General features: G+C 31.6%; 1 protein-coding gene across 6 annotated transcripts in view; it reads left to right on the forward strand.

Moving 5' to 3' along the window:
- LOC106883318 (uncharacterized) overlaps positions 1-13046 on the forward strand; it is a 350621-nt gene that overhangs the window by 100132 nt on the left and 237443 nt on the right. For 4 of the 6 annotated variants that reach the window (XR_016240683.1, XM_014934286.3, XM_014934292.3 and 1 more), the window contains exon 2: positions 11038-11057. The exons of the other annotated variants lie outside the window; for them this stretch is intronic. The gene's annotated coding sequence lies outside the window, so the exon portion shown is untranslated. The remainder of the gene's footprint in view (positions 1-11037; positions 11058-13046) is intronic. 6 annotated transcript variants of the gene reach the window in all.

Below are 13046 nucleotides of genomic sequence, written 5' to 3' on the forward strand. Positions count from 1 at the left end.
TTATTATAATTATTAATCGTTGTTTTTCCACGTGCATTTCTGTTACTGCAATAAAAGATATGTTTGCATATTTCGGGTAGTCAGGGAGAAAATAACGGTGATATTGTAGAAATTAAAGTTGACTTTTCTTGAGATGTTCGTTTGTATGTCCAGTAAGAGTAAACAGTTGTGTTTTTGCAATGAAAAGGATGCTTATATTTTTGAATACTCAGGGAGAAAAGAAAGAAAAGACAAGAAGAGTCAAATTTTCACAGAAAGTTTTAAGATTCACCAAAGATGGCCTTTTGTATGTTCACACAGAAAGAACTATAATGTTTTTAGAATAATAAAGAAAAAAAGGATGTTTAATTTTTTGAATATTCAGGGAGAAAGGAAGGGATGAGTATTCACAAGAGTTATGGATATTATTATTTATTCAAGGCACTGAACTTGGAATCTTGGGGTTAGAAGCCCGCGCTCTTAACCATTTCGTTATATGCCCGTGGGCAATTATAGAGTGAATTTTAGGACTTATAAGCCTAATATTTTTGTATCCTTCCTTAATACCGGTTCCCATATTCTACTCATATCTGAACTAGATCTGCTTAGGAGGTTGTTGTGTCCTAGCATATGCGCTGCATCTTTTAGTTTTCGTATTTTCCAGTGGTGTTCTCTGCCTATTATTTTAACTTGATCTCACAGGGGACGGCAGTTTCCGTTTGTCCATACATGACCAGCTATACCCGGTGTTTCAACACCTCTTCGTGTCACAGCTTTACGATGTTCCTCTACTCTTATTTTGAGTGGGCGACATGTTTCGCCTTTGTATAACCTACCACAACTCCATGGGATGGAGTACACACAGTCTTTGGTTATATTCTCTTCTATTGGTGATTTTACTCGAAGGAGTGCTTTGGATAAATAATAATAATAATAACATCAGCAAAAAATACCTTAGGAATGAGAACCCAGAGTTGGATTCAAAAATTTTACCAAGACACCTGATGAAGGCTGGAGAGTAAATCAGTTGAAACGTTGAGGTAACAACAAACAAGATGAGGACACATATCCGTCCAATGTAAATAATGTAAATAATGTACAGAATTCCTCATCTCTAAAATATAGAACAACATTTCCTGATTTTAAACAATAGTGTGTAATCTTATTCTGTCCTGCAGCCATGTCATTTTTTTTTTTTTCGTTTTTATCATTTGTAACATTTGTCTTGTTATGGTTTCCCACGATTGATCAGACGCCGTCTCCACTTTTTGAAGAATTTCTTCCAAAGTGTTTTCCTCACTTGCCATACGCTTACTACAAATTTTATACTTTTTTAGCCGTTGGTACTGCATATTTTTAAACAAGTTCTTGATAAAATTATTTTGGTTTGGAGGACGACTGTTTGTTTTGTAGAAACAAATCTTGTCGATTTTCATGTCATCGGATTCTTTGCAACTTAAAGATCTCTTGCTCCAGGCGTACTTTGATTTCGGATACTTTTTCCATGTTAAATAGCTGCAAAAATTTCACTCTTTTTTTCCTTTGTATCTTTTCGCAATTGATTATTTCGAGGACTACACTTTACTATGTAAAATCTTCAACAACTAGCTATATTATTACGTTTAGCCTGACAAGGTTGATTTTCTTGTCCATTTTCATTACATTTGCAGCGGATAGTATTGCATTTATGCAACAATTTCATTGTTGAATTTTATGCTTGAGGAGAACCTTCGTTCTTCTATTAATTCTAAATATTTATTTCTCTCTTTGAATTGTCATGTTCATGATTTACATTCTTAGAATATTCTGTTATAAAAATCTCACTATATCTTTCATTTGATGGTTTAGAGATATCTTCGTGCTTTATATTCCCAGTGTTTTACTTTTTTTGCTTGCTTTACATTTGATATATTTGTTTTAGTTTGAAGTTCTTTCTTTTAAGCTTTACATTTTGATTTCTGACATTTTAGGTCTGATTAAGTAACTTTTTAAATTTACAAGTGTATTTTCAAAGTAACGTTTATATCAAGGTACTTTTTCTGTAAATTTCGTACGAGAATGTTGCAGATTTTTCATGTTATAAAAATATTCCTGTGCGCATTTATGCTTTTATTGATTTCATTGATGTAAGTGTATTTTGATATCACATTCATTAGTCTGTTAAGTTGTTTTTGTTAATATCGAGTTTTGCACGCGTGACCTTTTCTTAATTTTGTTCATCAAAATTAAAGTATGTACACTCTTTTAATCCTGAACATGTGATGCATAATGTCAGTTGTATTGTTTGCCTATATTTGTGTGGATGGACTTAATCGATTTGACCTTGATATGGTTTATTTCCTTAGTTTACGAGTATCCGAACGCAGGTCTATACGAACTTTTGCAATATTCTAGTTATGGGAAATTCGTCATGTTATCAAGATGATGACGCGTTAATCTATGTTAATGAATATATTTCAAGAAATCAACTACCGTTTTCTCATGTTAAATGTCGCTAGTTGTTGTTGTCATTTATTTAGTTTTTTCATTTTTTTGGGGGGGTGGGGGGTCTAAAAGACTTCCGGTATAATTTCTATCAAATGTGCATATCACCACCATCATCAGCAGCAGCAATGAGTGAAAATCATCACTAGTAATGGGTGAAAATTAAGTGTTGTCATTCAGAACCATCTAACAGAAGATGTTCACAATATCATAATAGCTAACTGTCGATAGGTTAATTTTGCTACGACATTCTTGATTGAAGCCCTATAATTTATGTTAGGTATAATGACAACTCAGTTGCAACTTCAAGTATGTTATGCAAGAAACAGTGAAATATCATTGATTACAAAAATTAACCCAACTTTCAACAAGTTTTATTAATGCAATATATGCATATTAACTTGTGTGTGCATGTGTATGTATGTGTAGATACGAAGGAATCGACTGAAGAGGTAAATAATAGAAAATATAAATATGTGCATATGTAATAAATGTGATTTATGCAAATAATCGGCAGGAATATTTGTGTTTATTTGAGTTATAAATATACACATATCGGAGGATATATTATCGACTTCTGTGTCTTTTCCATGGAAGCTAAGATGAAAAGTTCAAGGATATTGTTCGCTAGGAAGTAAATTGATAGTTCTTGTATCTAGAGGATTCTATTTTCTAAACGTTTCAACGGCTAAAGTTCTTCGCCATAACGGACCACTGGTTAGCCGTATCTGAAGTCCAGTCATCTTTGCAGTAGTCAATAATAACCTTAAGAAAGTTGCGGAAAACATAGGTTAGTTACTGTTTTGTCTGTCTTTCAAACTACCTACATTGGATCTCGTATTGACGCTGTTCTGCAAAACATTATTTTAAATAACTTTACTGGTCTTAGTATGAAGGCGCATGGATCAGTGGTTAGAGCGCTGGCTCACAATCTTGAGGTAGTGAATTCGATTCCAGGACCGGGCAGTTGTTGTGCTCTTGAGCAAAACACTTTATTTCACTTTACTTCACGTTGTCCAGTTCACTCAGCTGTAGAAATGAGTTGCGACGTCACTTGTACCAAGCTGTAGCGGTTTTGCCCTTCCCTTGGTATGCATGAGCGACAACTTTGCCTGGACAGTGCTTTGGAGGGAAAATTTCTTCGTGCAATCCTATGGTTATTCATGACCGAAGTCAGCTATTGGAAATGTTGATATTCAGTAGACATTTTTATATTGGTAAGATATGTTCATAAGCAAGCTGTTAGAGACTTGTTGGGGCCTGTAATCATAGCCTTGATATTCGTCGCTTGTGTTTTCTTCTTGACATTTGCTGTTGGTGGTAACTGATACAGCGGTTCACAAAATGATGTACGAATTGATTAGCTGAGTATAATCAATTAACGAATTAAACTAGAAAGGAAATACCTACGTGCAGTTCACATCCCTTGCAAGCCAAGGATAGCATTGTTTTCTCATTATAGTTTATGTTCTACAGTTATTAGAAAAGAGAGAGCATCAGACAAATTATTTTGCATCATTTACTCGATCTCTATATGTGCTAGGTTTAAATCTAGTTGAGGTAAGTTTTGTCTTTAATCTTTCCAAGATCAATAAGATACAGTGTCACTTGGATAACAGGGTCTATATAATCGACTGTTCGCTCACCCAGATTTCCAGCCTTGTGCATATGTTTGAACCAATTATTATTATCATTGTTTATTATTATTATTATTATTATTATTATTATTATTATTATTATTATTATTATTATTGTTATTATTTTTATCATTTCCAGAGAAATTGGAACACGATGATTAGTTAATGCATTTTATATATACACTTTATATACTTTATGCACAATTCTATAGACTTAATACACAGCACACTCCCTCTTTGCCTTCCTATTTATTTCTCTCTCCTTTTTCTTTCGCTCTCCGCTTTTGCTTTCAACTAATCACGTGAAAGCGTTACAGACGGACCAAGTAACGGAGAGAAAGCTTTGTTCAAAAAGAAACAAAATTACACATTTCGCTCACCACCACCGCTCCCCCCTCCCCCTCCTCAACCCCTCCAATTCTTCCCTCCTTCCCCATTCAAATAATCACGTGGAAGTGTTACGCACGGGCTAAATAACAGAGAAAAAAAACATAGTTCAAATAAAAATTTACACATTTTACTCACCACCATCTTCACCCCACCGCTCTTCTGCCCCTCCCATTCCGCTCCTCTCCTCCTCTTGAGCTAATTACGTGGAAGCGTTTCGGACGCGTTAAGTAACAGGGTGACAAGCAGAATTATTTTATGATTATTACTTGTCATAGTAGTTGTAGGGGCAGCTGTAGCAACTGTGGGAGTAATTTCTTAGTCGTGCTATTTCAATCAATCTGCCTTACTATACAATCACCGTTTACATTTTTCCTAAATGGATTCATTTACCACATTCCATTTTAATTCAAATTCGTCTTTATTACATTTTAGGACAATCTTTATGAATGTCTTATACAATTTATGCAAGTAGTGAAGTTGATGGTATTCATTTGATTTAATTAATGTATTGTCGTTTTATTTCCGCTAAACATTTTCGATTATCACTGTTATATATAAAATACAAGCTAAATCATATTTCACATTATTTCTAACATTATTTACGCTTCTATTAACTCTCGGAATTTCATTCATCGTTCATTATTAGACATCGAGTGAATAATTTGACGTTATTCTAAGAAATGTATAAAATCAGTAATCTCATTTAAGTGAATTCAATTAATGAAATAGTTCCAATATAGAGATAGATCTACATTGAATAACATTTTTACTCACGGCAACAGTAATAGTCATCCATAATGTTCATGAATCTTTTTTCTCCTATATAATAGAACACTCCATAGGTAGGTTATTCTCAAAGTCGACACCTTGGAACTAAACTTATACTGTAGTAATACGCATAATAGTCTCTTACATTTAGAAGCAGTAGTTTAATTCATTTTAAGCAGATTTGTTAAATATTTCCATACAGAGCTCACTCATAATAATGTGGGAACTGGCTTCCACATGTCGTTATTGGCCTGTACAAACCAGATTTCTAGCATTAAATATGTGTGCTACTCATTTCTTGTTCCTAATTTGTTCCTAATTTATAATCGTGACTGTGTGTACATTCATGGGGATTCTCTGTATTGATATATTTCACCAGTCAGCCAATATTTGAACATATACAGTTCTAAGCATTTGAGTATGTGAGGTTCTAATTATCTAACTTTATGCAAGCCAGAGAAAATTAATTAAGTCGGATTACCCGGTATCAGTTCTTGAGATTTTGAAAATCCACATTACATTTAATCTCTCCCTAACTAGGGTCTATATTACAGATACATATACTATGAGGGAAATATATACAAAATAACCTGGAACTCTAAGGCTGCTCTAGTCTACCGTCTTGAAACTGAACGGTTATTTGTTCTTTTATTCGTTTAATATTTTACTTATTTCAGTCATTAGACTTTACTCATGCTGGAGCTAGCTGACGAATTTCGAAACATACTGTTCACCCTCATTTTATGGATTATATATATATATTTATATATATGTATATATATATACACACACACATATGCAAATATATATATATATATATATATATATATATATATATATATATATATATATATATTCAGTCTCCGATAATGGATCCATAAGCACTTATAAAACATTCAAGGGTATATATATATACATACGTATGCATATAAACATATATACATATATATACATATATATATTCACATACATATGCATATATATATATATATATATACATACAAATGCATATATATATATACATATATATATATACATATAAATATACATATATATCTATATACATATATATATATATATATATATATATATATACATATATATATATATATATATATATGCATATATATACATATATATATATACATATATATAAACGTACATATATATACATATATATATACATATATATATACATATATACGTATATATACATATATATATGCATATATATATAAATATATATGTACATATATACACATATATGCGTATATATATATATATACAGAGAGATAAAGTTTTTGCAGGGAAAACGTTGACAATCACTTCGAAGATACGGATTACACGCCTTCTCAGTCAGTCTAATGAACGCGAGTAAGTTGAACTTGGAAAGCATTGTCATTCCCTTCCCTTGCAAAAGTTAATTATGTACTCCCCGGAAGAGTGTTTTGTAATCATTCATTCTAATGTGAATTTTTCATTATATATTTCTTGACTTTAAAAGATCATATGTGTCTGTGTCCATATATATATATATATATATATATATATATATATAAATACCAAAAGAGATAGAGAGAAGAAGAGAAAAAGAGAGAAAAAGAGGCAGATAGACAGACAGATAGCTAGACTAACAGATAACTAGACAGACAGACAGACAGACAGACAGATAGATAGATAGATAGATAGATAGATAGATAGATAGATTGATAGATAGATAGATAGATAGATAGATAGATAGATACTTCCAATTAACGGTAGAACTGTGGTTTTCTGTGTATTGTTGATGTTTGTGTTATGACTTCTAGTGTTGCTATAGCTTTTTCGATGCTATTATGGTTGTCATTTCCATATTTATCGGAAGTGGTGCTAGTAATATCACTTTGACTAGTAACAATTGTTTATCGTCGCTAGCTTTGTTGTTGCTGTGTTTATTAATATTCGTTGGCATTAGCGATAAGAATTTAATGTGTAAACATGCTAGGTGTTGCTGCTTCTCTCTTAAGAACGAGTAGCAAAAAAAGTTTTTGTAATGCAGCAAATAGCAACTCCTAATGTTTTTAAATTTGTACCAGAAATTATTTCAAATTGTAAGGTTGCTTTTTATTGACTTACATCTTGCTATTAATTTTAACTGAACGCATTATTTGACATCTTTTAATTAAATATACTATGTACAACATCGTATACTTGATATTTAATTTGTTTCGGCTACATGTAAACTAATACAATTCCAATTTGATCATAAAACTATTTAGTGGGGAGAAGCCTGTTATAAGCAACCAAGCCGCGAAACGTGCTTACTTCGAGCTCAACTTCTACCTGATGTGCTTTTGCATAAAGGGTCTAGGTAGCTGCTTTGACTAAGCCATAACAACTACCAAAATGCCCATAATATAATTTACAAATGTAAACAATATCATGGTGCCAAATTAATGATAAACATGTAATTCAGAAATAACTATAATAAACGTAACAATTCTTATTCATATTTAAAAAAAGATGAGTTTAAAGGGAAAAATTATCCCGGCGGTTACCGTATTTCCTCTTAAGTCAGTTTCAGGTGCTGACTAACCACAACGGTCTTTATGTAGTACGCGAGCTAACAATAAGTTGCTAGTCTCTGGTAACTTTTCTCGCTGGGTAAGTTTGTCCTGTTCACGACTGCATATTTTCCATAGAGTAAGTAATAGTATTAATAATGATTTTTAAAAAAAGATAAAATAAAGTGTAAGTTTCGAGATATAATCCATCCGTTCTTTGGCTGTCTGCTCATTTCTTTATCGATTTGAGCACTCATCAAGTGAAGTAATCGTTATTACAGTATTAAAATAAAGACAACGAAAGAGCCACACTCTACTTTACTTGCATAATTTAAATCGGTCTCTTTAGGTTCTGGTTTCTAATCATAAAGACAGATCAACTTTCTGCTTTGCTTTTCATTCCTCTCGGGTGGAAATAATATTGACATGCGAAATAAAGTATAGCATATAGAACGTAAATTAAATTACCACTACTCTCTACCTCGTTATTGGAAGTATTCCGACAACGAGTGAAAAATGAATCATTATAGCTTTTAAGTAAAACCAGATGTATTTATTTTTTATGAAATTCATAGAAATAGCAGAAAATTAGTTGAAATTTGTAAAAGATTAAAAATGTATTTCTGAAGAAATTGGTGTCAAATATGAGGTCAACTCCATAAATCAACCATTCTGCTAGGTCTTTTTTCTATCTAATGGCAGTATTTTAATTTCAGTTTCTGGAAAGATTACCACTCAAATATATTTAATGCTATTTCATTGTTATTTTCCTCCAATACGTTATAATCAGATTCCTAGATTTTTTTTTCTAAATACTATATTTGCACTTCTCTGTGCTTGACAGTTGAATTTAGCTGTAAAATTTCCATATTATTTCTTCGTTTTTGCTATTTATACATTCTTTAACTTATTTTGCTTTTAACGATTGGTTTAATAATGCATATCACAAGTGAATTTAATTAACATCATCATTATCAGTATCACCATCTTCATTAGCAGCAATAGTATTTATCCTTGCCATCTTTGTCCTTCTACACATTTTTTAAAAATCTTTAAAAGTGTTTTGTAGAAAGTATTTTGTTTTCCTTTAATTTTTGTATTGTTTTCAGATTAGAAAACAAAATCCAAGAATATTATATTTCCAAATGCTTTTTTTAAATCGTTGAATTCCTATTAAAAATGGTTTTACTCATTTCTACTTTTTATTTTTTATTTCATTTACGTTTCTCAAGCAAAACATGAAAGTCATATTTATCCCAACTCAAAGAGACACATAATTTGTCGCAGCTATCACCGTATGTTACTAATGACGTCAAAGAGATTCATCAAATTTTATAATATTTTTATGAGAATTAGCGTCGTAATTTTAATAAAAGTCATCTGCAACTACAATTAACCCTGTATGGAATTCTCTAATTAATATTTACTATAGTGTCTCAAACTATCTATCATAAATTCTTTTTCTCTTACTTTAAACGAATTCCTATCAAGTAATATCTTATGTGTCGTGAAATCAAGTTTAGAAATACGAGATAAGGAAAATAACTTAAGCAGGTCGATGATATAATAGTGTGGGTAAAAATATTCTTAATTAATTCAGATTATATTCTGAATTAAAAGAAAATAATAAACACCCATTTGTTTCCGATTCTCAAAGGAAATGGGAGATACTTTCTAGCAATGAAGTTTTAATACCTTGAAGTGAATTTACATAAATAGGGGTGAGGTTTTTTTCTAAGCAGGTGACACATTTTGATTTCTTAGATTTTATCAGCATAGTACGGTCTACACAAGCTTGCTCGATCAATTCACATAAATTTTATATAGAGAAAAAGGATTATGGATATATCTTGAATAAAATAGTTTGAATTTACAATTAGATAAAACACATTAGAAACGAAACAAAATTCTAATTATGCAATATACATACAGAGTTCAGTAATTTCCAATGGCTTAATTGATCAGAGACTTACAAATCAATGTAATATATTCAGTGGCAATTCTTCATTGCTTGGACGAGATCTATTCTCATTTACGTTCATATTTTACATTGTATAAGCCTACCATTATATTTCTTTCCTGCTTCCCTTTATTGTATACATTAGCATTAATTGCTATCTATTACATCAGGTTTCTCGTACATTTGCTTTTGTTTTTTTACTGCATTAGGAAAATGTTCTTAGATTTTCTCTTCTAATTTAAGAGTTGAAGTTTATTTTGTATATTAGTATTGCGATGTAATATTTTATGTTTGGTTGTGATATTATTGGTAATTAATCATCTTCTGCTTCCATTTATTATTCTAAACATTGATAGCATATTTCGAACTCGTTCGTGCTTTTTGTTCATACATGATAACCTGCTACATTTTGTCCTGCAATAATTAAACATATAATTTTTTAAGTGAGTGAGTTTAATATATTTATATACGGCTCACAGTAGAATAAAGCTTCCACACGTGGAGTGGTGCTGCAGCTATACTTGCAGTCACCATACGCCACATCCATAATAAGGCAACCGACTAGGAGTCAACAAATCTCCAGTACAATATAAACACAAGCCTACAACCATGTAATCGCTCGACTTTAGTTTTATTTTGTTACAGTACCTTCGATTGCCTCAGCTCATCAGATCCGGTTGCTTTCGTATCAATTTCCTATTCATACTTCCAACTTACTTGCCCGTCATTTTCTCATTACCCATATTGTATCTACAATTCCAGGTCGTGCATCAATAGCCTCTAATGCCAGTCCTTTCTCCTTGAAAATCACTGCTACAGAATTCTTTCCCTGCCAAAGTTTTATCTTGCAGTAATCAACTTTCAATAGATCAAAAGGAACATTTGCCGTACGTGAATGTCTAAGGATTTTAATCTGCGACAGGCATAGCTCTTTTTTTCCCCAAAAATGTCAAGTATTTCAATAAACTAAAATTCAATGATTTCTTAAACAAAACATATATAACATGCTTATATATTTCCCCCACCATTTTGTAATAAGAGTCGATTATTGTAATCCCCCAAAATATGTTTGTATATTATTACAGCTGCTCTTCTCACCTATATTTCTAATATTTTAACGTTTTCCTTTCATTACTTTGACCCTTCGTTGTTTCACATGAGTATGTATTATTTTAAGCATACTTTCAATTATATGCATCACAATATATTTTGTTTTATTTTCTACATGATGTGAACTACATATTTAGAATTACATGCCATGATTTTACTATTTCAGAGCTAGTGTCAATGGACAAGGTATGAACGTTATAATACTTCATTGCACTTTTCCTTAAAAAAGATGTACTCGAAGCAATTTGAAAAAAAAAAGCCTTTCGCCTTCTTTTTGTGCTTTCTTTCTTGTGAGCTTTTCTTTCTTTTTGACAGCTATGGATGTGAAATGAATCGATTGATTGATCATGAATATGTTAATGTTGATATCTGCTTCCAGAAATTATTACGATGCTCAAATCAGTGTTCGTTATTATAGTTCTTTTTCTTTTTTTTTTTTTGAATTACGTTGGATCTTTATCTTTTGAAAGATATTTTTCGGCCCTATTAATACAATATTCTGCTTTCTAAATATTTTCTTTTTATTCAATTTTATTTGTTAGTTGTTACTTTTCTTGTGTTACTGTACTTTTTATTTGCATTGATGTTTTTGCTTTTATATCCATTGCTTGTAGTTTTAGTCATGTTGTTTTCTTCTGCTCAGATATATTTCTTATTTGTTATATTTCTTTCACTCCATATTCATAATTTCAATTTCATTGCATGAAATTTTGCCGCAGTTGCTGTTAATGTTATCTCTGTTCGTTTTGTGTTTCATAGTATCGTTTTCGAAATTTTATATTTCTATTCTCTTAATAACTCATATTTTACAGCTAAATATTATATCTTTTCCATGCAAGAATGATGTCAAAGTCTGTATTAATTTTTCGAGGGGATGAACTATTCTTTAGAAATATAAATCTTTCTTGATAATATTCATCTTGGAAAAGTGTGTAACCTGAAAATATACATATTTTTCAGAGTGTAACTGTTTGAGTTTTCTCTTGATATCACTGCTTTCATTGCTTTCTGATTCAGATCAAACAGCAATTTAAACAAATTTCCTGGTAAAGAATTGTTTATGTTGTAAACATTTATATCAAGAAGTCGTTCATTAAACATCTACGATATCGTGTTTTGCCGCCAAGTTTCTTGTTATTTAGTAGATTCAAATTTAAAGAACACCTTTAACCTTGAATGCTAATGCTTCCGTTTGTCTTCATCGACATATTTTCATTTTAGCAAAGCTAGCTTTTAGCTGACACTGTGCTTTGCTTAGTGTTTCTTTATTCATTCTTGCTGTTATTGTTTACCTCCAGTTCTCTCTTGATCCTGCAAAATAATGATCAAAGACATTCCAACCACAGACGTCTTTTTCTTTTTTTTTAATATTGCCCTATTTTTTAAAGTTTGAACGGTCTAATTAATAGAGAGATCTGACTTCTATATCTAGCTGGTTGTCCGACCATGTAAAAGCTCCATCATTGGCTTATATTGGTTTGTGTTTCCAGTTGGTTGTTGGTTAATAGCCAATGCAAATATTAGTAATTCTAATTTTCAAGTAGTTTAATGCAATAAATCCTAAAATATATTAAAAGCATGGTTACTTGTCCAAATCTTTACAAATAGTATTTTCGTTCTGTTCTTGTTGTCATATTTGTCCCCAACTTTAATGAACATTTTGCGGAACTTAAAGGTATTTCAGTAACCATAACAGCATTATCAATTAGTCAATAGCTGGTGCAGTTTAATCGACGTTTTAAAGCACACCACGGAATATGTTGCCAAAATAAAGGAAATCAGTATGTTTGCTATTATTAATCATTTGATCGAACGTGGCGAGCGGGCAGAATCGTTAGGCAATATGTGTTCCGGCCGTCTCTACGTTCTGAGTTTCAAATTCCGCCGAAGTTGACATTGCATTTCATCCTTTCAGTGTCGATAAATTAAATACCAGTGCAACCTTCCCCACAAAATTTCAGGCCTTGTACCTTTAGTGGGAAAGGATTATTATTTGATCTGATAGAATTACTCGGACGTCAGCAAAATTAGTTGCAGTATTAATTCCGGGTCTTTGAATTCCATCCAGTCGAGATCAACTTTGCACTTCAGTCTGTCTGGATCGATATGATATTGAACCAGTATAGTACTTAGTTCTATGTAATAGACTAGTCCTCTCTACCCCAAACTGCTGGT

Source organism: Octopus bimaculoides, chromosome 2 (genome assembly GCF_046866305.1).
Source record: "Octopus bimaculoides isolate indiv1 chromosome 2, ASM4686630v1, whole genome shotgun sequence".
Lineage (NCBI taxonomy): Eukaryota > Metazoa > Mollusca > Cephalopoda > Octopoda > Octopodidae > Octopus > Octopus bimaculoides.